This window comes from Amborella trichopoda, chromosome 7 (genome assembly GCF_054954075.1).
Source record: "Amborella trichopoda isolate Santa Cruz 75 chromosome 7, AtrichopodaSantaCruz75HAP2 v2.0, whole genome shotgun sequence".
Classification (NCBI taxonomy): domain Eukaryota; kingdom Viridiplantae; phylum Streptophyta; class Magnoliopsida; order Amborellales; family Amborellaceae; genus Amborella; species Amborella trichopoda.
Window position 1 is genome coordinate 34,337,918 of NC_142342.1, and position 23,588 is coordinate 34,361,505.

General features: G+C 34.7%; 1 long non-coding RNA gene and 2 pseudogenes across 2 annotated transcripts; all 3 read right to left on the reverse strand.

Moving 5' to 3' along the window:
• Positions 1 to 560: 560 nt before the first annotated feature.
• LOC18432944 (pheophorbide a oxygenase, chloroplastic-like) lies at positions 561 to 9,628 on the reverse strand (annotated as a pseudogene). Its single transcript, XR_016058748.1, has 5 exons — positions 9,587 to 9,628; positions 7,958 to 8,021; positions 7,722 to 7,888; positions 6,702 to 6,981; positions 561 to 1,017 (listed from the first exon to the last, which is right to left on the reverse strand). The product of XR_016058748.1 is annotated as a pheophorbide a oxygenase, chloroplastic-like (transcript).
• A 2,275-nt stretch (positions 9,629 to 11,903) lies between these two features.
• On the reverse strand, positions 11,904 to 14,374 carry LOC148781364 (uncharacterized; annotated as a pseudogene).
• A 22-nt stretch (positions 14,375 to 14,396) lies between these two features.
• On the reverse strand, positions 14,397 to 21,671 carry LOC148781365 (uncharacterized). Its single transcript, XR_016059728.1, has 3 exons — positions 20,970 to 21,671; positions 15,171 to 15,252; positions 14,397 to 14,528 (listed from the first exon to the last, which is right to left on the reverse strand). It is a non-coding gene; the product is annotated as an uncharacterized LOC148781365 (long non-coding RNA).
• Between the last annotated feature and the right edge of the window lie 1,917 nt (positions 21,672 to 23,588).

Sequence of the window (23,588 nt, forward strand, 5' to 3'; positions counted from 1 at the left end):
TTTAAGGCTATCACAAAGATTTCAACTATTAAAACCACATTCTCAACACTATTTGAAGGTGCGCTTTACTTTGGCTCTATGCAAACTACACCCTAAAAATAATGATCAAAATAAATTTAGGGATATTTTGATTATTTTTCTATTTAAAATATATTCTAATCATTTTTATTTAGTTCTTTTTATAAAATATATATATACACTCCAAAATTCAGATAAATATCTAATTAAATAAAAAATAAAAAATGAGACTAATTTTTAGCCGTTGAATATGGCCTTGCGAAAGTGTGCTTGTGAAGCCCTCGACAGGATACTTCTCCTTGTCTCTCAAAAACTCAGTTTTGAAAGAAACAGAGCTATTCTGAAATCATTCAGTTCTCTCAGGGTACTAAGATACCATCCGGTTCTTCTATGGACATTTACGTTATAAATTGAAATCATTGCGAAAAATATGTTTCACTTGAAACTGAAACCATTATAAAACCATCCAGTTCTTCAAGGGCCAGTTATGTTTGAAACCAAAAGAATAACAAAAATATGTTTCACGTGAATCCAAATTTATCTTTTTGACTAGAGCCAAGACAGTTCGTTCTTATTACTATGATACTTCACAGCATATAAAAGAAATATGTACATAATTTGAGTTCCTATTTTCTAAATTACACGCTGTACATTACACAGAATTTCATTCCAAAAATTTCAACTACTCTGTAGAATAGATCAACTGCCCTCTCACTCCCTGAGGCAATTTCTTTACTGACAACATTAATCTATTTCAGAATGCACATAATCAACGAATACAAAATTCTTCTCGAGCTGGTTTAAGAGTTACGTAGCAGCAGTGCTCAAAATAGAAAGCGTGGCGAGGACGATCCTCAGGCCCGTTTCAGATGGGTCACCGGCAGTTGCACCAAATATCACAGTTGCACCCACCAACACTTTCTACAGGGTTTGGAAATCATTGTAGGCTCCCTTGGATGAAGAGCACTTCGGCGTATGCTGTTCATATCTATCCAACATCTACAACAGAAGAAAACAAAAGATCGTAAACAGACTCAATATATGCCTCATGATCTTATTAGTCTCTTATGCAGGAAGGGCATATTAACCCTTTGTGCAAACCAAATATGCAAGATATCATGTAATCCACATAACATAAGATCGGGATGCGATCATCATTTGCACATAAAAACACCAAATGGAAAATCATACTACAAAGAATGGACCATACACAACCATGGCCACCGGGGCCATGATCATTTGACAATATGAAGGATGACAATGAAGCAATAAACTCCAGTGAGTCCAAATTTACAACACCGTCAATCATCACATTGAAAGATCACTATACAACATATACCCCACAAGAAAAGAAAAAAAAAAAGGACATTTATTAGTAGAATTGAAATATGCTATGAATAGTATATCATACTCAATCATCACATTTGCAAATACATAGATGATACCCTTATTTTCTAGGATGGGAATGTGATGCAAATTAACTATTTACAACTGTTTCTGAGATGTTAGTAAATGTCTTAAAAGAAGAGCTGGCTGTTCTTGCTAAATGCATGGTTGTGGTATAGACAAGATGCCAAACTATCTTGGACTGCCAAGCATTGAAAACAAACAAAAACAAGTTAGGGAGAGATGTTGGAGAGACTTGAGGAAAAAATCAGCATCTTCGAAAAGAAGATCCTATTAATGGGGAAGAATCGCCCTACTCAAATCAACCATTTCCAAATTACCGATATACTACATGTCATCATTTTCGATCCCATCCTCATTGCGAAAGAAAACAAAGACTTTATGAGAAATTTCCTTTGGGATGAATCGGTACCCCTAAATGTAAAAGATGCCTAGGGATAAACCAAATAAACAAAAGGCCCTACTGAATAAATGGCATTGAAGATTTTGAAATCAAAATGAACATTATAGAGGCAAGATGTTGCCAGAAAGTATGCCATGATGATTTAAGAAGGATGGTGGAGCCCTCATGGAAGTCATCCCAACAAACGATGACTAGGGATGTTGGGACGTGATGCAAATATCACCCCAATGGTATTTCTCTTTTGTTAAAGGGCATTTTGGTCATAGAAAATAGGTCCTTTGTAAGGTCTATAAAAGACATTTTTAGGGAGAGAAAACATAAGGAAAGAAGATAAAAGAAAAGAAAGGTGTAGAAAAACTTTGAGAGGTAGATATTGGGGGTTTCTTGTGTAATCGAGAAAGTCTCGGTTACAAACAAGTGGTATCAGAGCTCAAGGTAGTGGTGTAGTATTTTTGGAAAAATGGCATCTCACAAGTTTGGGGTTGAGAAGTTTTATGAAAGATAATCTTGAAATTTGGAAATTAAAATTGCAAGATGTATTGGTACATCAAGGGCAACACAAGGCACTACTTGAAAAAGATAAGAAATCGATAAATATGACCGATGATAATTGGGAAGAACTTGATATAAAGGCACGAACCACTATTCGCTTGTATTTAGCGAATGAAGTGTTGTTTAATATTGTTGGGGAAAAGACAGCAAAAGATTTGTGGGATAAATTGGAAAGTTTGTATCAAACAAAATCTTTCACAAACCGAATTTTCTCAAAAGGAAAATTGTATTCTTTGAGAATGAAAGAGGGTGCAAAGGTGTCAGAACACTTGAATAAATTCAATACTAAATGAGACAACTTTCATTTAGAAAGTAGCACTTACTAATGGTCCGAAGTGGATCAAACAACATGATTCTCCGAGGGTAAATTTCTGCTCTGTGTAGCAGAAATTGCAGTATGACACCCCTCTAGTAAAACGACCATAACTTTCCACAGATGGGGAATTTTCCTATAAGCTCAAAAATACATTTAAATTGGACTCGATTCCTCAAAAGTACAAAGTGGTCTTAACTCAATCTCATAAGTTTTGATTGATCAAAATCGCCACAGAAAAAGGTATAAAGTTCCTGGAAATGTATTTCTGAGATTTGCCATACTTTAATAAATACTCAATAACTTCCAAAATATATACAATATGGACATGAGACCTTTTCCATATGAAAGTACACTCAATAACACCAAATACCACCAAATATCATTCTCTTATGTAAAGTACTAAATTCCCTACCATTCTCTAACAAACAGACAACAGTTCTAGAAAATATTCAGTCACAGTTCTCAAGCCAATAACTCTAATTCTCAAAATCAAAGCATATGCAACATAGCAATCTTGATCAAGTGTTGATGCAATTTCAAAATCACATTATACGCTATATCTCATTATACGCTATATCTCATTATGCAATTTCAAAACTCAAGCGTTTAAATGCATTAATATCTCAATACAAAACCATAATACATATACTCCAACCTACAAACATGGTTTATACACATGTGAATAATAAAAAATCAACCCTAATAGGTCCCTTAAGAATCCCTTACTCAAAAATACAATTAAACTCAATACAATATTCAAATATTCACAATGTAAATCTCTACGATATATTACATGACTTGCACTCGAAAATCCTCAATATATCAAAATTATATGATAATTCTATCTTCGTTCTTCATCATCATCATATATCACAATGTCTCATACGCATCATATAATTGATTATAATAATCTAATGAGATTTCAATTCGCATAAACAATAATGCATAGTATTAAAGCTCATAGAGCACGATTAAAGAACAATCTCAATATTCGCACAACATACTCAATTTAACCAATCATTAATCATTGAATAACTTGTAAATACATCAAATTAACATGTACACATACATGGGGAAGCCATGGTTCGAACCCCTTGTGCCCGGTCCATGAAAGAGCCTTTTGAAGACTTAATTTTGTCTCATTGTCTAAGGCACGGGTAATAATAATAAGTCAAGGGGATCAATCCAATGGGAAGCAAATGATCACTTTTATTTCACTTAATGGGGATCAAATCATAAGAGATACATGTATAAAAATAGCCCTTCAATGTTTGAGAGAGATACTACACAAAATAAGGGAGTTATGGTTAAACTACACCATGTGGTCTATAAAGGACCACACGAAGTTTTTAATATTCAAAAAAGATCTCAAGGGACTATTTCATACACTCAAATATGATGAAATAAACCTCTCATCTGTTATATATTCTCAATAAAAATTTCAGAAAAATAAGATCAAGAAAATCAAGGTCAAACTACTAAAGATCATGGAGTAAGCAAGCTAGTCTAATCATACCATATGTATGGACTACGCTATGCTTTGGTACTCTTCAAATATCAAGTTTTCAAGACAAAAAATGAAGAAAGGTACTATACATTAAGAATTACAGCAAGCTTTGATAATGAAAATGAGGTAAGAATTGAAATATAAGAAGAAAAATCAATACCATGACAAAGCAATAGTATGGGCTTGATCACATACATGAGAGACTACTCCATAGAAGGGTTTCAAATGAAAGCTCAAGGAAGAAGATAGTCTCATGGGTGGCCACATTTTTGCCAAGATGGCTCTCTCTCTCTCTCTGAAGTGAATACTCAAGTTAGGGTTTTGAATTGATCATATAAGTTACTTTTATACTTAAATCATAAAGGTGGATTTAATCTTGATCCTTGATGCCTTAGATTAATGGCACATGAGAAGTTTTTATCCAAGCCACTCATCCATATCTTATTACCAAGATCAATGGATGGGTTTTTGACACCCTTCACTCCTTAAAACCTAAGTTTATAGTCATTTTACCTTAAAGCCCTAAGCTCCATATATTATTTTCTTTTAAGTCCAAATTCATGTTTACATCTATGCCCATGGTTTTTAAATAATTTGTGAGAGTCAATAAAAGACAAGGACATGGACATAAAGGTAATATGGGAGATCTACACATGTGAATAAAATATCTTATATCATCACTAATAAGATTTCAATAACACTAAAGTTTCACATGGATCAGGCCCATAAGGTAGTAACACATAAGATATATCCACATGCCAAAAAATCATATGTGGATAATAATATAAACCAATTAATTCTCAAATGCCCATGACTTCACACATGAGCAAAAAACACGTGACTTAAATCAAACTTAAGTCATAATAATATAAAACACTTTAAATTACAAGATAACATGTTATAACATAACACCAACAAAAGAACTAATGACAAATAGGTCCCAACATAGATGTGACATCAGCATGATGTCATCCACAAGTGGGGAGGTGGAGGTGCCACGTGGCATCCCTATGGCCACTTAGGATCCATGTGGCATTCCCAAAGGATGTCCTTGTTTGGTATTTATGTCAAACAAATTTGAAAATCACATTTTTTATTATTTAAAAATTCTGAATAATTTTCCAAAAATCCCGAAAATTCTCTAAATGATTTTTCAACATTATTACACATTTTCTCATCAATATAAAACCTTTTCTCATCAATTTTAGATTAATTTGGGCCAAAGATAAATGAGATCTCTAGAATTAAAAACTAGTCACAGTCTTTCATTAGGCTAAGCCAAATGACGTTCCTCCAGTGTCTCAAGCCGACCCAACGAAGCTATGTTCCACAGTCTATGGCAGGGACTCATGATTGGTCACATCAAAGTCGTTGAGCCAGAGCTTCCCGTCACGGTGTTCAATGGATTACTGGTGTACTCATGTGGGACATGTTCCTACTCAAATACAGGAGTCCTCTCAAAGCACATGTGTACTAAAGAAGAGTGGCTCCCCTTACGACTGTGGGCTCACATGCTATGGAACGATCTCGTATTAGGATACAGGCTCATGTCCCATGAGCCAACCATTCGATACAATGCGAATACTCTTTTAAATACTCGGGTTCTATTATTTTCGATTGGATTCTCTAAGCCCTGGCTTATCACATCAACTATGAGGCATTATAATCAATATATTTCTGACTAGGAGATGACCCTCACACCTCAATGCCTTAAATACTCGGGGTATATGAATTTGGACCCCAGTGTGCCAAGCACCAAGATTCAGTCTCTCTCTAACTCCAATTGAGCGCAAGACTCTTGGCTTTAAGGTCTTGAAAGGCCACATAGCAAACAATTAAATTAGACATGGAGAGAGGTAAATGAGGAAGGCAAGGGAAGGCTTCACTAAATCTTCCTCAATTATTATTTTCTTGTCATGAACATTGGTTGGATGTGTAGAGTCCGAAGAATAAGGAATCACTTTTCCACATGGAATTATACTTGTATAACAATTTTCACAAAATCAATAAGAAACACTTAACTTAAGCAAAGCAAATATCAATCATTCGCATGAATTTAGTTATTCTCTTATAATGGAAGGAAAACTTAATCATTCTCATGAATTTAGTTATTGTCCTACAATGGAATGAATGACTAACTTAACCAGCACTATCTTCATAATTCCTAACATGTATGCTCAATATAATAAAAGACTACCACACACAAAAAAACAAAAACAAATAAACAAACAAACGGGGATTTGGGGGAAGGGAAAGTGGTCTATGAACATTGGACTATCGAAAACCACTGCCCATTAGAGTTATGACTGTTCAATGATATGATGGAAGGCGGTGGAGAGAGAGTGCGAAGCTCTGGTGCATCCCACTCTGGATGACTGTCCAGCATTACATTGAACGATCTATATCCCAATGAATTATGATTTTTATTGTGCATTGGACAATGATACATGTTACCATACATATTATCTAATTACTCCACATACAAAATTGACATGTACCTTACGCTTGGATAGGGTTATGGATGGGAGAGGTTGTAGGGTAGCTGAACTGAACCAGTCAGGTTGGCTGTTACCATAACGCCTCAACCAATTACGAAATGCCAAAACAAAACGATCTGCTCTTGTGGGTGTGAAGGTGATCTTTGTGTATTGCTGATTAACATCAGCAGAAGACTCCCAATGATTTGGAGAGGAATGTCTGCTCCTGACCTTGAAGGACAATCATGTCACCATCGTAAACTTTGTTTGAGGTCCATTGCTCATGCCATCTACGAACCAGCTGCATAGGAAGGACAATATTATTACCATCTGAACTCAATGTAAAGGAAGAATTTACTGGGATAAGGATTCATAGGGGAAGCTTTAGTAAGCCTCTTATTATTGAAGACAATTTTCTTAAAGACGTCAGATTTTGTAGGTAGGATCCTAGTTCCTGGTATATTTAAGGTAACCAGAGATCTGCTGCTAGAGGTTAGTGTGAGCAGATCAAGAGTGTTCTATAGGAATCTAATATAAAATTGACTGAACTATCCACTTTCATGAGATTCATGTGCCCTACAAGAAGGTTTTGATGTCAATAAATCTTAGTTTTGGGCATCGAATAATAAAAAAGCTGCATAAATGCCTATCTTTGGGTATTCTTCTAAATCTTTAAAAATAAGAAAAAACCATATTAAGTAATGAATGTTATGCGTTAACAAACCATATTAAGTAATGAATGTTATGCATTAACAAACTATATCAAAAGAATTAGCTTCCAAATTTGCTGATATCTAACAAATACAAAAGCCATGTAATGAAAGGAATGAGTTTTTTATTAGTTTCTGTTTTATTTTTTTTTTTTCTTTGGGCAGGTCATGACCAGTTTGAGTTGATAAAGTCTATGTAAAAATCAGCATAAGAATGAAAATGAAAATATGCTATGTAGTGAATGGTGAATCGATAAAGTACATTAAAAAAGTGTATGCATTTCAAGTTTTATAGCTAACTTCAAACCGCATTCAGTTTTGTTTTCCTCACCTGCCACCAAGATGGCCCAGGCATTGGGAAGCCGAAGAAATTGCGAGCACTGCACACAATTGAACGAGTCTTCCCAGGAGCCATGGGTATGTTAAAGGAGGATATCCATATCTTCCATTTTTGGGTGCCGAGAAGAGGGAGAGACGTGTCTATCTCTATCCTAGCAACTAGGAAAACATCAAATTAACAATAAATGTCCATGCCATTATTTTCATCAGAAAAATAGACTGTGTAACCAATTTCATCAACAGTAAGGAAATGGATGCATTTCAGCATTTCATGAACTGCACTTGAGTCAAACTGCAACAACAGATATATTCACATTATAAGGAAAGAATACATTGCAACCAATGGTACCATTTTCAAGTGACAATGTGGCGAAGTCGTAATATACCTATTTCTAACGTCCTTTCCCTACTTACATCTCTTCTTTTCTGTTCCTTCTTTGGAGCTTTTCATAAAACTAAAACCATATGTTAAATAAAATGTAATTATATTATGATTCATTTAAGATAAAATAAGAGGATCCAATTATAACAGCTCTGAGAATTTTATTTGTGTATTGAACACATGATGCTAAGGTTCTGTACTTTCTTGAGAATTTTCCGAAAGGATAACCTCTTTAGTTTTGAGCAATCAATCAGTGTTGCCGTCTTTTATTTGGAATTAAGTTTCTTTGGGTAGACAATGAAAGAGTCAAGACCAAGAAGAGTACTGGTGGGGACTGGCAAAGGAGCGGATGTCGATGGAGCCGGTGAGAAGGAAGATGGAGAGTAATACCACCTAGACAGCAACCCATGGCCTGCACCTCACCTAAGGGCAGAAATGCCCCTCATGAGGGCATTTTTTTAATACTAAAGGGGCAAAATTATGGGTTTTAGGTTCATTTGAAACCTAAAACCCATTAGATCCTTTTAGAAAGAGAAAAAACCCCATAATTTTTTTCTTTCTACTGGGCCACCCAGGTTCTGGGTGGCCTGGACCCCCTCGGCTACCTAGCACTTTTTAAAACATTGATCGCATAGTATAAATCCATTACCTTAGGTACAAGGAGATCACAATTACCTATAGCCATTAGATGTGAAATCTAACTCTTGATTGTGACTTGAAGTTCAAAAAATTTTCTATTGGACTTTGGGCCTGGTCAATGAGCCAAGCCTGGCTATTTGATTTCACGTCCAGCAACTAAGGTTGATTTGAATCCTTGTATTAAAGGTGATGGAATTATGGTATACTTTTCCCTTTCCTCGTTTTTTATTTTTGGCTCATTCAACTATAGGAATCAAACTTGGAATGTACTGTTACAGTACTCAACAACTAATTAATCGGGCCCAAGCCCGATATTTACAATATAAATCTTAGTTGGCATAGATGCGGATGAAATGTCTATCGGACTTAATTTTTATTGTAATCAACTAAACGCCATTGGTTATGGGAGTGAGAATAGTACCTTGAAGACTAGTTTTAGCCAAGAGATTGCACCTCACAATTGGAGGTTTTGTGCTTGAGAATCAACTTCCTTCATACGATGCTAACTACGTGATATTTTAGGTTGTGTTCAGAACTGTGGCATAGATAGCAAGCTGCATGTATTTTGTTAGCCATATTTACATAGCTACATTAATTTAGAGTTTGCTGTCCACAGGAACTTATTTGACTCCCCAGAGAAAAAGAAAGTGATAGAAATTGCACCTCTTTGTTGAAATGTAAGACCATCTGATTCTGCATAGACCCAAGCTGCTTAGCTTAATCACTTACCAATTCTTTGATTACTAGATTGTCACGGGTTTCTTTACCCTCTTCTTCTATGTCTTTAGAGGTGGTTAAGACAACAGGAAAGGAGTGGGTGAATGTAATGGAGATACCTGGCACGAGAAGGGCACCTCTGCTATCCTAAGGGATGCCATTTGCAAAGTGTAATGGAGCAACTAACTGAATCCACACCATTCCGATTCAATACAACCATTTTGAAAATCCAGTCTATGCTAAGAACACAATGCTGGGGTGTTTATCCAACTACAACACGAAACCAAGTGGGCCATAAATTTCTCACACTGGAGACCTCAGTAAACTCATAAGATGTTCACATCAAATGGAGAACTTCAACTATCAACGCATATCTAATATCTTAAGATGCATACATAAATCAGTTTTGAGAGTACTGTAATGGTCAATCTCTCCACAAATGAGTGAACTATAAGGAAATGAAGGTATCAAGGTAAGACTTCGCAAATTAAAATCCACTTGTAAGAAAATAGACACATCCCTGTGGCTGCCTAAGGATCAGTCTTCCCCTAGGCAGACATGTAATTGCTAGTTGTCCAGCTTATATTAACAACAGTCCAACCCCTTTAGGCCTCAACCTATACGGAGAAAAGTTTACCCACAACCACTGCAAAATCAAATAGCGCACTTACTTCGATTGCCATAGTGCATCATGACATTGTGACTGAAGTTCCCATGCATTATTCCTCCATCATCATCATCATCATCATCATCATAGCCTTTTCCCAACTATTTTGGGTCGGCTACATTAATCCTGGTCCACCATTTTGCTGTACCACGGGCCATACCCATAAGTTCCCATATCTTTTCTCACTAATTCCAACTATATCCTTTTGGACCTACCCTTTGCCCTCTTTAGACCTTCCACTTGAACCAATTCGCACCTCCTAATAGGTGTTGTATTGGGTATGTTCTGCATGGCCAGCCACACCTAAGTTCTTCTAGATGTTTTCATTTTGAATTTTATCCCTTCTTCTCTTGCCACTCATCCATCTCAACATCCTCACTCATCTTATGGGTATCTTGTTTCTTGACCGCCTAACATTTCACTCCATAAAGCAAAGCTAATCTCATAGTTGTCCTATAGAACTTCCCCTTCAGCTTCATTGGTATGCGGCGGTCATATAAAACTACGGTTGCACATCTCCACTTCGTCCACCCAACACTAATTATATGAGTGACATTTTCCTCATTCTCTCCATGTTTCCTTCATTTCCCAAAATTTTTCCCCTTGTGATTCAGGACGAGCTCATTCCACAAGATCAAATCCCTTGCCGACATGTATTCTTGCACACAATACCAGGTAACCTCCTCAAACAAAAAAATAAGGATTATTTTAAAATTTTATGAATAAGAAGAATCTAAAAATTTAATAAACCAAAAGGGGGCCATCTACATTTAATATTTACGGAAAACCCATCTTGACAAGGCCTATTAAGTAGACCAGACCAACTTTAACTACTGTACTAAGACTTCCGTAAAAGATTTATGAAGGATGTCTGCAAACTTGATAACCAAATCCACATCTCAGAGTTTGCTTCAAGGTCTTCAAGCGAGTATTAGGTTCTCAGATCTAAAATAATTGAGATTACCTTGAAAAAATAAGACATTGATCGATCCACAAGGGAGTTTCAATTCTATACGAACAAAAAAACTTTTTTAATTCTATCAAAAAAGCAGATAATTGTTCTCATAATTCATTAACAAAACAATTCACGAAGTAAGAAATGGTCAACTACCATAGTTTTTTAATGAAAACGATTCAAGAAGTTATAGGTCAACTACCAGAGAGTACCAGGAACAAATTCATATATTTTATATCCACAGAAACTATACAAGAACCAATACATTGTAAATGATAATCAGCAAAAGGAGAAACAAGACCACGTAGCACTTATGAGTAACACGATAATTTGAGAAGCAGTCAGTTTTATGATAGCATTAGCTCAGAATCAGCAAAGGAAGAAATTAGACCACTTAAAATGTAAGTTTATAGCAAAAAGGAATCAAACATCCAGCCAGCAACCCAGGATCCAATGCTTAAAATGACCTACTGATGTGTACCTATAAGGGGAAATATTTAAACTGTATCAAGAACATGTCTCTGGAACATACCGATCTTCTTATCTGTCCGTCTTCTCTTGAAAATCAATCACCTTTAATTTGCTTAATCTCCTGCAGGAACTCTCAGCCCATCAAATCAAAATTCATATACAGGAAAAAAAAACATCTGGATGTTAACATAATACAAACGTGAAACCAGGCCAACTGTAGCCTGCTTGAAAATGCAACATTTAGGCTCGGGGAATTAGTAGATACAATTTAATACTAGCTAGAAAAGTGTATATTAACTTGTAATCAAATTCAAAGCCCAACTGACAACTTTCCCACCTCTTATACCATGAATTTTTCTGCTTCATACTAGAACTTCAAACTTCAAAGTTTAGTACAAGTGCCTGGTCAGGAACGGTAGTACCACAAGTGGACAGTTCTCCACTTACAAAGCCCAATAGAAAGCACAAGAAGAAATTGGTACCATCATCTTCTGGACAACCCAGTTTCTCCACTAGTGGGAAGAAACCTTGGCCATCTCAGCAAGGGCATCAATCACTGAACATTTCCCTCATTGTGGTTTATCTCCATAACAACTTTGGAAGATTCAGCTTCAGGAACCAAACAATCTCTCAGAACCTCATGGACCAATTCACTCACTTCCTAGCTTCGGCCCTCATATGAGAGCCCCTTAATCAAAGCTATCACACTAATAATGTTTGGGATATAGCCTGAACCCCGCATTTCCCTGTAAAGTTCAAGAGCCTTCCAAATACTCCCTCCCCTACTATGCCCACGTATCATCGCATTATAGGCAGCTTCAGTGGGCTTCCAATGCTTCTCTACCATCGACCTATACACCCTATCAGCCTCACTCATCAACCCTTTCATACAGAACCCTTTCATGAGTGCAACCCCACTATCCCCATCACTCCATCGACCAATTAATTGATCATAGGTGATTTCAGGTGGTATTGAGCCATCATGAAACATTCTGAACAAGAGTTGCTTGGCCACTTTTGTCCTAGCTTTCTTCACAAGCCCGTTGATGAGCACACTGTAGGTCACCACATCAGCGAGAATGCCCCTGTTAACCATCTCGTCATGGAGGTTGAGAGCGCGACCCACTTCTCCTTCCCTGCAATACGCATCAATAAGTATCGTGTACGTGAAGCTATCGGGATGCAGGCCACCTGCTATGCCCATGCGATTATTAACCATTTGCTCAAACAAATGGTGGGCCTCACTCAGCCTCCTTTCCTCGCAGAGCCCTTGAATAAGGGATGAATAGGTCACGGCATCAGGTGGCATGCCCTTGTCCATTGACTCATGGAAGAGAGAGAAAGCTGTGTCCAAATCCCCAAGTTTACAATAACCAGTGATTATTGTGCAGCATGTTACGATATCAGGGGTGATACCTTTCTTGGGCATATGGATCCAGCCATTCTCCCCTCTCTGCACCAGCCATTGATGAGCACATTGTAGGTGATAACACAAGGTGAGAACCCACTATTTGTCATTTCAAGTAAGAGAGAGTAGGCTTCTTCAATATTCCCCTGCTTGCAAAAGCCATCAATAAGTGCTGTGTAGGTCACCCCATTAGGCCTAAGCCTCCTCTCTCTCATCTTATCGAAGAGCTCCACAGCCTTACGAAGATTCCCGCTTTTACAGACTGCGGCAATGAGAGAGGTGTATGTAACCACATTGGGCACCAACCCATCTCTCGCCGCCATCTTGGAGTGCAGGGCAAGGGCACGGTGTACATTTCCTTCCAAACACCACCCATGCACCAGCGTGTTGTAAGTTATACTATCAGGGACCAAACCAGCCAACCTCACCTTATCGAACACCGTTTCCGCTTCCTTCAATCTCCGTTCCCTGCAAAATGCATTGACAACCGAATTGAAGATCACCAAATTGGGCCTGAGGGGGATGGATTCCAGCAAGCGCAGGGCCTCATGGGCTCGACCAGACTTGGCGTAGGCATCGATGAGGGTGTTATAGGTGACAAGATTAGGGGAACAGCCTCTAGCCTCCATATCCTGGAACAGGGCAAAGGCTCCATGAAGATTCCCAGTAGAGCAGAGACCAGAGATGAGGATATTGTAGGCGTAGATATTGGGGGAGACAGAGGATGGAGCATCTCCGCATAGACATCAGAAGCCGACTTGGGGTTGTGAGATTTGAAGAGACAATGGATGACGCAATTGTATGCGAGAACGGTGGGCATGAAACCCTCCGACTGCGAGAGACGGAGGCGTAGAGAGTGCCTCGTCAGGCATGTTGCAGTCGGCATAGGATCTGATGAGTGCATCAAAAGTGGCAGAGGAGGAGGAGGAGGGCTGAAAGAGGGAATGGGTTTTTCTGAGGGATTCGAAGAGGAGGATGACGAAAGAGGAGGAATAGATGGGGGAGTGGAGGAGGGAGACGGTGACAGCATGGGCCAGGGAGAAGAGGCGGAAGTGGGAAAGGATGTGGAAGAGAAGGCATTTGGTGAGGAGGAAAGAGGGGTGATTTTGGGCATAGCGCAGGAAGGAGAGTACAGAGGAGCGGCCCTGAAAGTGGGTTTTCAAGAGGAGAGAGAAAAGATTTGTCTACTTTGGTGGCCACCCAAGAAAAAGAATGGTTATTGTTAGGGATAGATAGATAAAGTGACATTTGCCTGCCCTGAAATGAAATAAAGCGAGGTGGTTCTGAGAGCAAAGAAGAAGAAGAGATGAAGACTCCAACTTGATGTGCCCTTCTCGTTGGATGGCTGTGTGTGAGTAGAGACCAAGAATGGGAGCGACCACTTTCTGCCAATTCCTCGTGCCCATACCCTGTTTGACAACTGGAAGCTGGAACTTCTCACCCCCTCAGAAGGTGGATGATCTAGCTTCTTATACTGGAAAGCATTGTTTTTTATAACTTGTCTAAAATGTCGATGGAGCCTGCAAATTTGTGTTTCACAGCACCTTGAAGTTCTTGATCCTGACGACATGAAATTAGGCAGTTTAATTCGTAACTTGTAAGTATTTGTATTTGGGAGGGTAATATTAGTTCATTAAATGATAATTTCATATGTCAAAACAAGACAGATGATTTCATAAGTATTTTTCTATCTTCATTGTGCATAGATGGCTAGATATGAACTTTTTTGTACAAAAAATAGTCTTACAGAATAAATTTCATAAAAATATTTCTTGTACATGTGTACGTGATCACTTATTTTAATAAAGGGTCAGGTTTGTGCAAGGTGCCCACCTTGTACTATATGAGATGCACCTCTAAATTTTATAGAATATGTTGGCTTGAAAAGCAATATTCAACTCTAGTTGTGAAATTTAAAATTTTAAAAACGATGCAGATCGAGCAGATATATGAACACTTAAAATTTTTGAGAAAAGTTACAAGATGCACTATTTTTAGGTTTGACATTCTTTTTTTTATTTATATCGATGCATCTCGAGGTAAAGATGGTCACTTGGAAAGCTTTCAGACTTCATAATAGATACACCTTCAACCTTATATAGACTTTTACCTTTATAAAAAAACCACACATCAATGTACTACTTCACATTGAAATGCTTTATTGAAACGTGCAAACCAACTCTATTAAAAAAGAACACATACCTCAGGAGCATGGTTTACTTGTACTCACTCGGTCAGAAGACCTACTTGGGAACCTTTTTTTAATCCGCAATTTGGGAACCACCTAACAATCACCAGATAGTTATTATCAAAATTAAAAAATTTGAAATTTGAGAAACAAAATGGAAGCTGAAAATAACCTTGTTTTAGCCAAGTAATATAAAACAAGCTTGATAATGCCTAAATTCCACTTTCTCAGTGATAACTCTCTAAATATTAGATTCTTCAACCATTTTTTGAACTCAAATTCCACAACAAACTCAACAAATTTCCAGCTGATTTACTTTAGAAATGTTGTTATTTGCAAAAAATTCAAATCAATCTAGAACAAGTTCTTTTCGTTTTTGTTCACAGATTCTATACCTACATTCTCAATGGTCAGATAGGTCCCTATGCTTGATATTGAAAAATAAAATGTAAGCATAATCTAAAACCTATGGCAACAAAAAAAACAATACTGGAAATTTTTTTCTTTCTTTTCTTCACGACCAACAAAAAAACTATCAATGAAGAAAAAAATAAGCTAACCATGAATCAAATTTAAGCAATCTTATGGATTATCTCATTTTCAGATAATAGAAGTCACAAAAAAGGAACCAAAATTTGAACTAAACCACAGAGAAAATACTCAAAACATCCAAATAAAAAAAAAACAAAAACTAATAAGAAAATGAAAATGTTGGTAATTCATGCATTTCTTGTCTGCATAAAAAGACATAACAAAACCCACATCATAGTTGTATATCATATGGTAGCTACAACAATCATAATTGGAGCTAAGTAAAAAAAATAAAAAATAAAAAAAAACAAACAATATTCCCATAGTTATCTACTCATGGAAAAAAATTCTCACACCAGATGCATTGAAGAAACCCAAGTATTAGTGCAATTCATTCTTTTAATTGTGTTAGGTGAAGATGTTTATTTCCAAAAGACTTGAAAAAAAAGGAAGCAAGATTAGCACTATATCACAGAGAAAAAACTCTAAAAACCCAGATACAAAATAACCAAAACTAATAAAAAAATGAAAATGTTGGTAATTCATGCATTTCTTGTTTGCATAAAAAGATATAAACAAACCCACATCATAGTTGCATATCATAGAAAAAATATATCAGATTTCATGAACTCATAAGCATTATTTATTAAAAAAAAAAAAGGTAGCAAAAACAGCATGGTAGCTACAACATTCATAATTGAAGCTAAGTAAAACTAAAGAAATCTAAAAATAATAATAAATAACCAATATTCCCATAGTTATCTACTCAAGGAAAAAAACTCCCCCACCAGATGCATTGAGAAACTCCCGTAGAATTTTATTCACAGCAAAGAAAAAGCGGACATCAAATGTAAAGCAATTTAAAAAAAAAAAGCAAAACAATTTCAAATAAATAATGGGAACAAATGAAACCATTGAGTGAAGAACAAATTCAGGAATGACAACAAGCAAGCTAGTAAGTAATAGCAACTAAACTTCACACGTTTTCAGAAAACTAAAAAAGAAAGGAGCCCATTAATCTACATTCTTCAAAGAAATGCAGCAACCATGATTTATACATAACCGATTATGTAAACGAAGTAGATATCCACATATAAGGAGAAACCCAAGTATTAGTATCATTCAATCTTTTAATTGTGTTAGGTGAAGATGTTTATTTCCAAAAGGCTTGAAAAAAAAGGATGCAAGATTAGCACTATATCACAAAGAAAATACTCAAAAAACCCAAATATAAAATAACCAATAAAAATAAGGAAATGAAAATGTTGGTAATTCAGGCATTACTTGCTTGCATAAAAATATATAAACATACCCACATTATAGTTGTATATCATAGAAAAAATATATCAGATTTCATGAACCCATAAGCATTATTTATTAAAAAAAGAAAATAGCAAAAAGAACACAGTAGCGGCAACATTCATAATAGGAGCTAAGTAAAACTAAAAAAACCCAAAAACAAAATTAATAATAAATATTCTCATAGTTATCTACTCAGGGAAAAAAAACTCCCACACTAGAAGCATTGAAAAACTCCTCTAGCATTTTATTCACAACAAAGAACAAGGGGACACCAAATGTAAAGAAATTTCAAAAAAAAAAGGAAAGCAATTTCTATAAATAATGGGAACAAATGAAACCATTGAGTGAAAAACAAATTCAAGAATGAAAACAAGCAAGCTAGTAAGCAATAGCAACTAAACTTCAAAGGTTTTCAAAAAACTAAGAAAGAAAAGAGCCCATTAATCTACGTTCTTCGAAGAAATGCAACAACCTTGATTTATACATAACCCATTATGTAAAGGAAGAAAACATCCACATAAAAGAAGAAACCCAAGTATTAGTGCAATTCAATCTTATCTTTAAATTGTGTTAGGTGAAGATGTTTATTTCCAAAAGACTTGAAAAAGAGGAAGCAAGATTAGCACTATATCACAGAGAAAATACTCAAAAAACCTAGATACACAATAACCAAAACTAATAAGAAAATGAAAGTGCTGGTAATTCATGCATTTCTTGTTTGCATAAAAAGATATAAACAAACCCACATCATAGTTGTATTTCATAGAAAAATATTTCAGATTTCATGAACTCATAAGCATTATTTATTAAAACATGAAAGGTAAAAAAATAGCATGGTAGCTACAGCATTCACAATTGGAGCTAAGTAAAACTAAACAAATCTAAACATAATAATAATAATAAACCAATATTCCCATAGTTATCTACTCAAGGAAAAAACTCCCACACCAGATGCCTTGAGAAACTCCTGTAGCATTTTATGCCCAGCAAAGAAAAAGGGAACACCAAATGTACAGCAATTTCAGAAAAAAAAAAAAAAAGCAAACCAATTTCAATAAATGACGGGAACAAATGAAACCATTGAGTGGAGAACAAATTCAAGAATGAAACAAGCACACTAGTAAGCAATCGCAACTAAACTTCACAGGTTTTTAGAAAACTAAGAAAGAAAGGAACCCATTAATCTACATTCTTCAAAGAAATGTAGCAACCGTGATTTATACATAACCCATTATATAAAGGAAGAAGATATCCACATAAAAGAAGAAACCCAACTATTAGTGCCATTCAATCTTTTAATTGTGTTAGGTGCAGGTGTTTTTTTCCAAAAGGCATGAAAAAAAAGGAAACAAGATTAGCACTATATCACAGAGAAAATACTCAAAAAACCCAGATACAAATAACCAAAACAAATAATAAAATGAAAATATTGGTAATTCATGCATTTCTTGTTTGCATAAAAAGATATAAACAAACCCACATCATAGCTATATATTGTAGAAAAAATATATCAGATTTCATGAACCCGTTAGCATTATTTATTAAAAAAAAAAAGATAGCAAAAAGAGCATGGTAGCTACAACACTCATAATTGAAGCTAAGTAAAACTAAACATATCCAAAAATAAGAAAAATAAAAAACCAATATTCCCATAGTTATCTACTCAAGGAAAAAAACTCCCACACCAAGTGCATTGAGGAACTCCCGTAGCATTTTATTCACAACAAAAAAAAAGGGGACACCAAATGTAAAGCAATTTCAAAAAAAAAAGCACTGCAATTTCAATAAATAATGGGAATAAATCAAACCATTGAGTGAAGAACAAATTCACGAATGCAAACAAGCAAGCTAGTAAGCAATAGCAACTAAACTTCACAGGTTTTCAGAAAACTAAGAAAGAAAGGAGCCCACTAATCTACGTTCTTCAAAGAAATGCAGCAACCGTGATTTATACATAACCCATTATGTAAAGGAAGAAGATATCCACATAAAAGAAGTAACCAAGTATTAGTGCTATTCAATCTTTTAATTGTGTTAGGTGAAGATGCTTATTTCCAAAAGGCTTGAAAAAAATGGTAGTAAGATTAGCACTATATCACAGAGAAAATACTCAAAAAATCCAAATTCAAAATAACTAAAACTAATAAGAAAATGAAAATGTTGGTAATTCATGCATTTCTTGTTTGCATAAAAGGTTATAAACAAAACCACATCATAGTTGTATATCAAAGAAAAAATATATCAAATTTCAAGAACCCATAAGCATTATTTATTAAAAAAAGGAAGGTAGCAAAAAGAGCATGGTAGCATTCATAATTGGAGCTAAGTAAAACCAAACAAATCCAAAAAAAAATAATAGTAAATACCCAATATTCCCATAGTTATCTACTAGGGGAAAAACACTCCCACACCAGATTCAAATTGAGAAACTACTGTAGCATTTTATTCGCAACAAAGAAAAAGGGGATACCAAATGTAAAGGAATTTCAAAAAAAAAAAAAAAAGACAAGAGGAGCAATTTCAATAAATAATGGGAACAAATGAAACCATTGAGTGAAGAACAAATGCAGGAATGAAAACAAGCAAGCTAGTAAGCAATAGCAACTAAACTTCACAGGTTTTCAGAAAACTAAGAAAGAAAGGAGCCCAGTAAACTACGTTCTTCAAAGAAATGCAGCAACCGTGATTTATACATGACCCATTATGTAAAGGAAGTAGATATCCACCTAAAAGAAGACACCCAAGTATTAGAGCCGTCCAATCTTTTAATTGTGTTAGGTGAAGATGTATATTTCCAAAAGGCTTGAAAAAAAGGAAGTAAGATTAGTACTATATCACAGAGAAAATACTCAAAAAACCCAAATACAAAATAACCAAAACAAATAAGAAAAAAAAAAAGAAAATGTTGTTAATTCATGCATTTCTTGTTTGCATAAAAAGATATAAAATTATAAACAAACCCACATCATAGTTGTATATCATAGAAAAAATATATCAGATTTCACGAACCCATAAGCATTATTAAAAAAAGAAAGGTAGCAAAAAAAGCATGGTAGCTACAATATTCATAATTGGAGCTATGTAAAACTAAAAAGACCCAAAAAAAAAAAAATTAATAATATTCCCATAGTTATCTACTCAGGTAAAAAAACTCCTACCCTAGATGCAGTGAGAAACTCTTGTAGCATTTTATTCACAAAAAAGAAAAAGGAGATACCAAATGTAAAGCAATTTCAAAAAAAAAAAAAAGCAAAGCAATTTCAATAAATAATGGGAACAAATGAACCATTGAGTGAATAACAAATTCAGGAATGAAAACAAGCAAGCTAGTAAGCGATAGCAACTAAACTTCACAGGTTTTCAGAAAACTAAGAAAGAAAGGCGCCCATTAATCTACATTCTTCAAAGAAATGCAGCAACATTGATTTATACATAACCAATTATGTAAAGGAAGAAGATATCCACATAAAAGGAGAAACCCAAGTATTCGTGCTATTCAATCTTTTAATTATGTTAGGAGAAGATGTTTATTTCCAAAAGGCTCAAAAAAATGGAAGCGAGATTAGCACTATATCACAGAGAAAATACTCAAAAACCCAAATACAAAATAACTAAAATTAATAAGAAAATGAAAATGTTGGTAATTAATGCATTTCTTGTTTGCATAAAAAGATATAAACAAACCCACATCATAGTTGTATATCATTAAAAAAATATATCTCATTTCATGAACCCAGAAGCATTATTTATTAAAAAAAAGAAAAGGTAGCAAAAAGAGCACGATAGCTACAACATTCTAGCTAAGTAAAACTAAACAAGCCCAAAAAACATAAAAACCCAATAGTTATGTACTCAAGTAAAAAAACTTGATGCATTGAGAAACTCCTGTAGCATTTTATTCACAAAAAAGAAAAAGGTCACACGGTTGTCTAGTAGAAGAAACCAGATGAAAAGATGAATCGAAAAACTGTGAAATTTACCTGGAGTGGAGAGAGGAAGGCTTGAAGGGAGGGATGAGGGGCAAGGTTCCTATGGTACGTTCCCATTCCTCGGATGTTATGCTTCATATGATTGGTAGTCTTTGACAAAGTTCTCACTGCTGATGATGGGAAGCATAGAGGTATACAACTCCCTTGTGTTTGTCTCATGTGCTGAGTAGTTCAAGAGATAATGGATCACTTATTTATTCATTGCTCCTTCTGTAAGACTATATGGTCTTATATTGGCATTCACCAAGGCGCTATCCACCTAGAGGTTTGGTCATTGCTTATGAAAGGAGGGTACTTTGCAGAAGCTGAGCTTTGCTTCCATCCTTGGGGTATATGGTGAGAGAGGAATATGAGGATTTTTGAGGGCGCACACTCAGGAGCCACTACTGTAGAGGATCAAGTTAAAAGTGTGATTGTCCTTGGGATTTGAATTCGAAAGGAATTCCAAAGTCTCTGGGTTTCGGATTCGGTAAGAGGATGGATAGCAGTGGTGAATTGTGGGTGCCGGAACATATATTCATGTGTAATGGATCAAGCCTCCAATTAAGGTTTTAAAGCTTAATTTCGACTGGAGTTCATCGGGAAACCCAGACCCATCGGTTGTAAGGGGAGGCAATTAGAGACCGCATTGGAGAGATTGTGGCTGCACATGCATGTCTGCACGGATTGGAGGTTCTAATACGGCCGAGGCATAGGACATTTCACGGGATTATGCATATCCTTAAGGCCTGTTTGGTACATGGATTTTAAAGCATGGATTCTTAATATTTTAGATATTTTCAAATTCCGCCGTTTGGAGTGTTTAATGACCGTGATACTTAAAATTACAGAAATAAGAATTATTGTTTCATGATTGCATTTCCATACCAAAACCTGACAAGATCCATGAATTTCACTCATTGGCTCCCTCAACCCGAAACATAGGGAGCATTTGGTGTGAATGAAAATTTTAGAGAGATAAAGTATTTAATTTCTTTAAAGAGAAAAAGTATGTTAAAATTTTAGAGAAAAAAAGTACGTTAATTTTAGATAGAGAAAGTTTCAAATTTTTTTAGAGAGAAACCATTTTAAAATTTTAGAGAGAAGCTATCTCAAATTTGAAGTTTTAGTGAGAAACTGTCATATTTTAGAAAGAAAAAGTTTTAGAGAGAAATTGTCATATTTTAGAAAGAAAAAGTACATGTAAATTCTTAGAGAGAGGAACTATCTCAATTTTTTAGAGAAAAACTATTTCAAAATTTTTAGAAAGAAACAATTTTAGATTTTAATTTTTAGAGAGTGAAACTATATCAAATTTTAGAGAGAGTACCTAAAAAATTTAGAAGTAGAAACTATCTCAAAATTTTTTAGAGAGAAACAATATCAAATATTAAGTTTTAGAGAGAAAGTATTCTTAAAATTGTAGAGAGAAAAAGTATTCTTAAACGTTTAGAGAGAAACTATTATAAATTTTAAAAAGAAAAATGTCCAAAAAAAATTTGGAGATAGAAATATCTCATTTTCTAAATAGATAAACTGTGTTGAATTTTGAGCTTCAAATAGAAACCATCTCAAATTTTGAATTTTAGAAAGAGAAAATATATTAAAATTTTAAAAATAAAAATTATATCAAATTTTAGAGAGAGAAACTAACTAAAATTTTTTAGAGAGATAAACTACCTCAAAAATTTTGGCGAGAAACTATCGCAAAAATCATATTTTATAAAGAAAAAGTATATTCAAATTTTCAAGAGGTAAACTATATCAAAGTTTAAATAGAAAAAGTACATGAAATTTTTTAAGAGAAACTATCTCAAAAAAAATTATAGAGAGAGACTATCTCAAAATTTAAACTTTAGAAAGATAAAGTATATCAAAGTTTAGAGAGACACTATATCAAATTTTAAGAGAGAAACTATTTCAAAATTTTAGAGAAAGAAATTATTTCAAACTTGAAGTTTTGGACAGAGAAAGTATCTTAAAAATTAAGAGAGTAACCATACCAAATTTTAGAGAGAGAAAATATATAAAGAAATTTAAAAAAACTTTCGCAAAATTTTTTAAGAGAAATTATCTCAAATTTTAGCTTTTAGTGAAAGAAAGTATCTTAAAACTTGAGAGAAAAAATACATCATATTTTAGAGAGAGAAACGGCTTAAAAATGTTTAGAAAAAGAAACTATCTCAAAATTATTGAAAAGGAGAACTATCTCAAGTTTTAAATTTTAGAAAGAGAGTATCTTAAAATTTTAGAAAGAGAAACTATATTAAATTTTAGAGAGGGCACCTAAAAATTTTAAAGAGAGAAATTATCTCAAAATTTTTAAATAAACAATTTCAAATTTAAAATTTTGGATAGAAAGTATATTAAATTTTAGAAAGACGAACCATATCAAATTTTAGAGAGAAACTATCTCAAAAATTTTATAAATACACTATCCCAAAATTTGAGTTTTAGAGAGAAAGTATACAAAACTTTTAGAGAGAGAAATTGTATCAAGTTTTGTTTAGAAACAATGAACATAGAAGTGATTACAAGGAATCCATGAATTTTCTATAGTTTATCCAAACAAGAGAGTTGAAAATTTATGATAAAAATCCTTGATATTAAAAATCTATAGATTTCTATGGA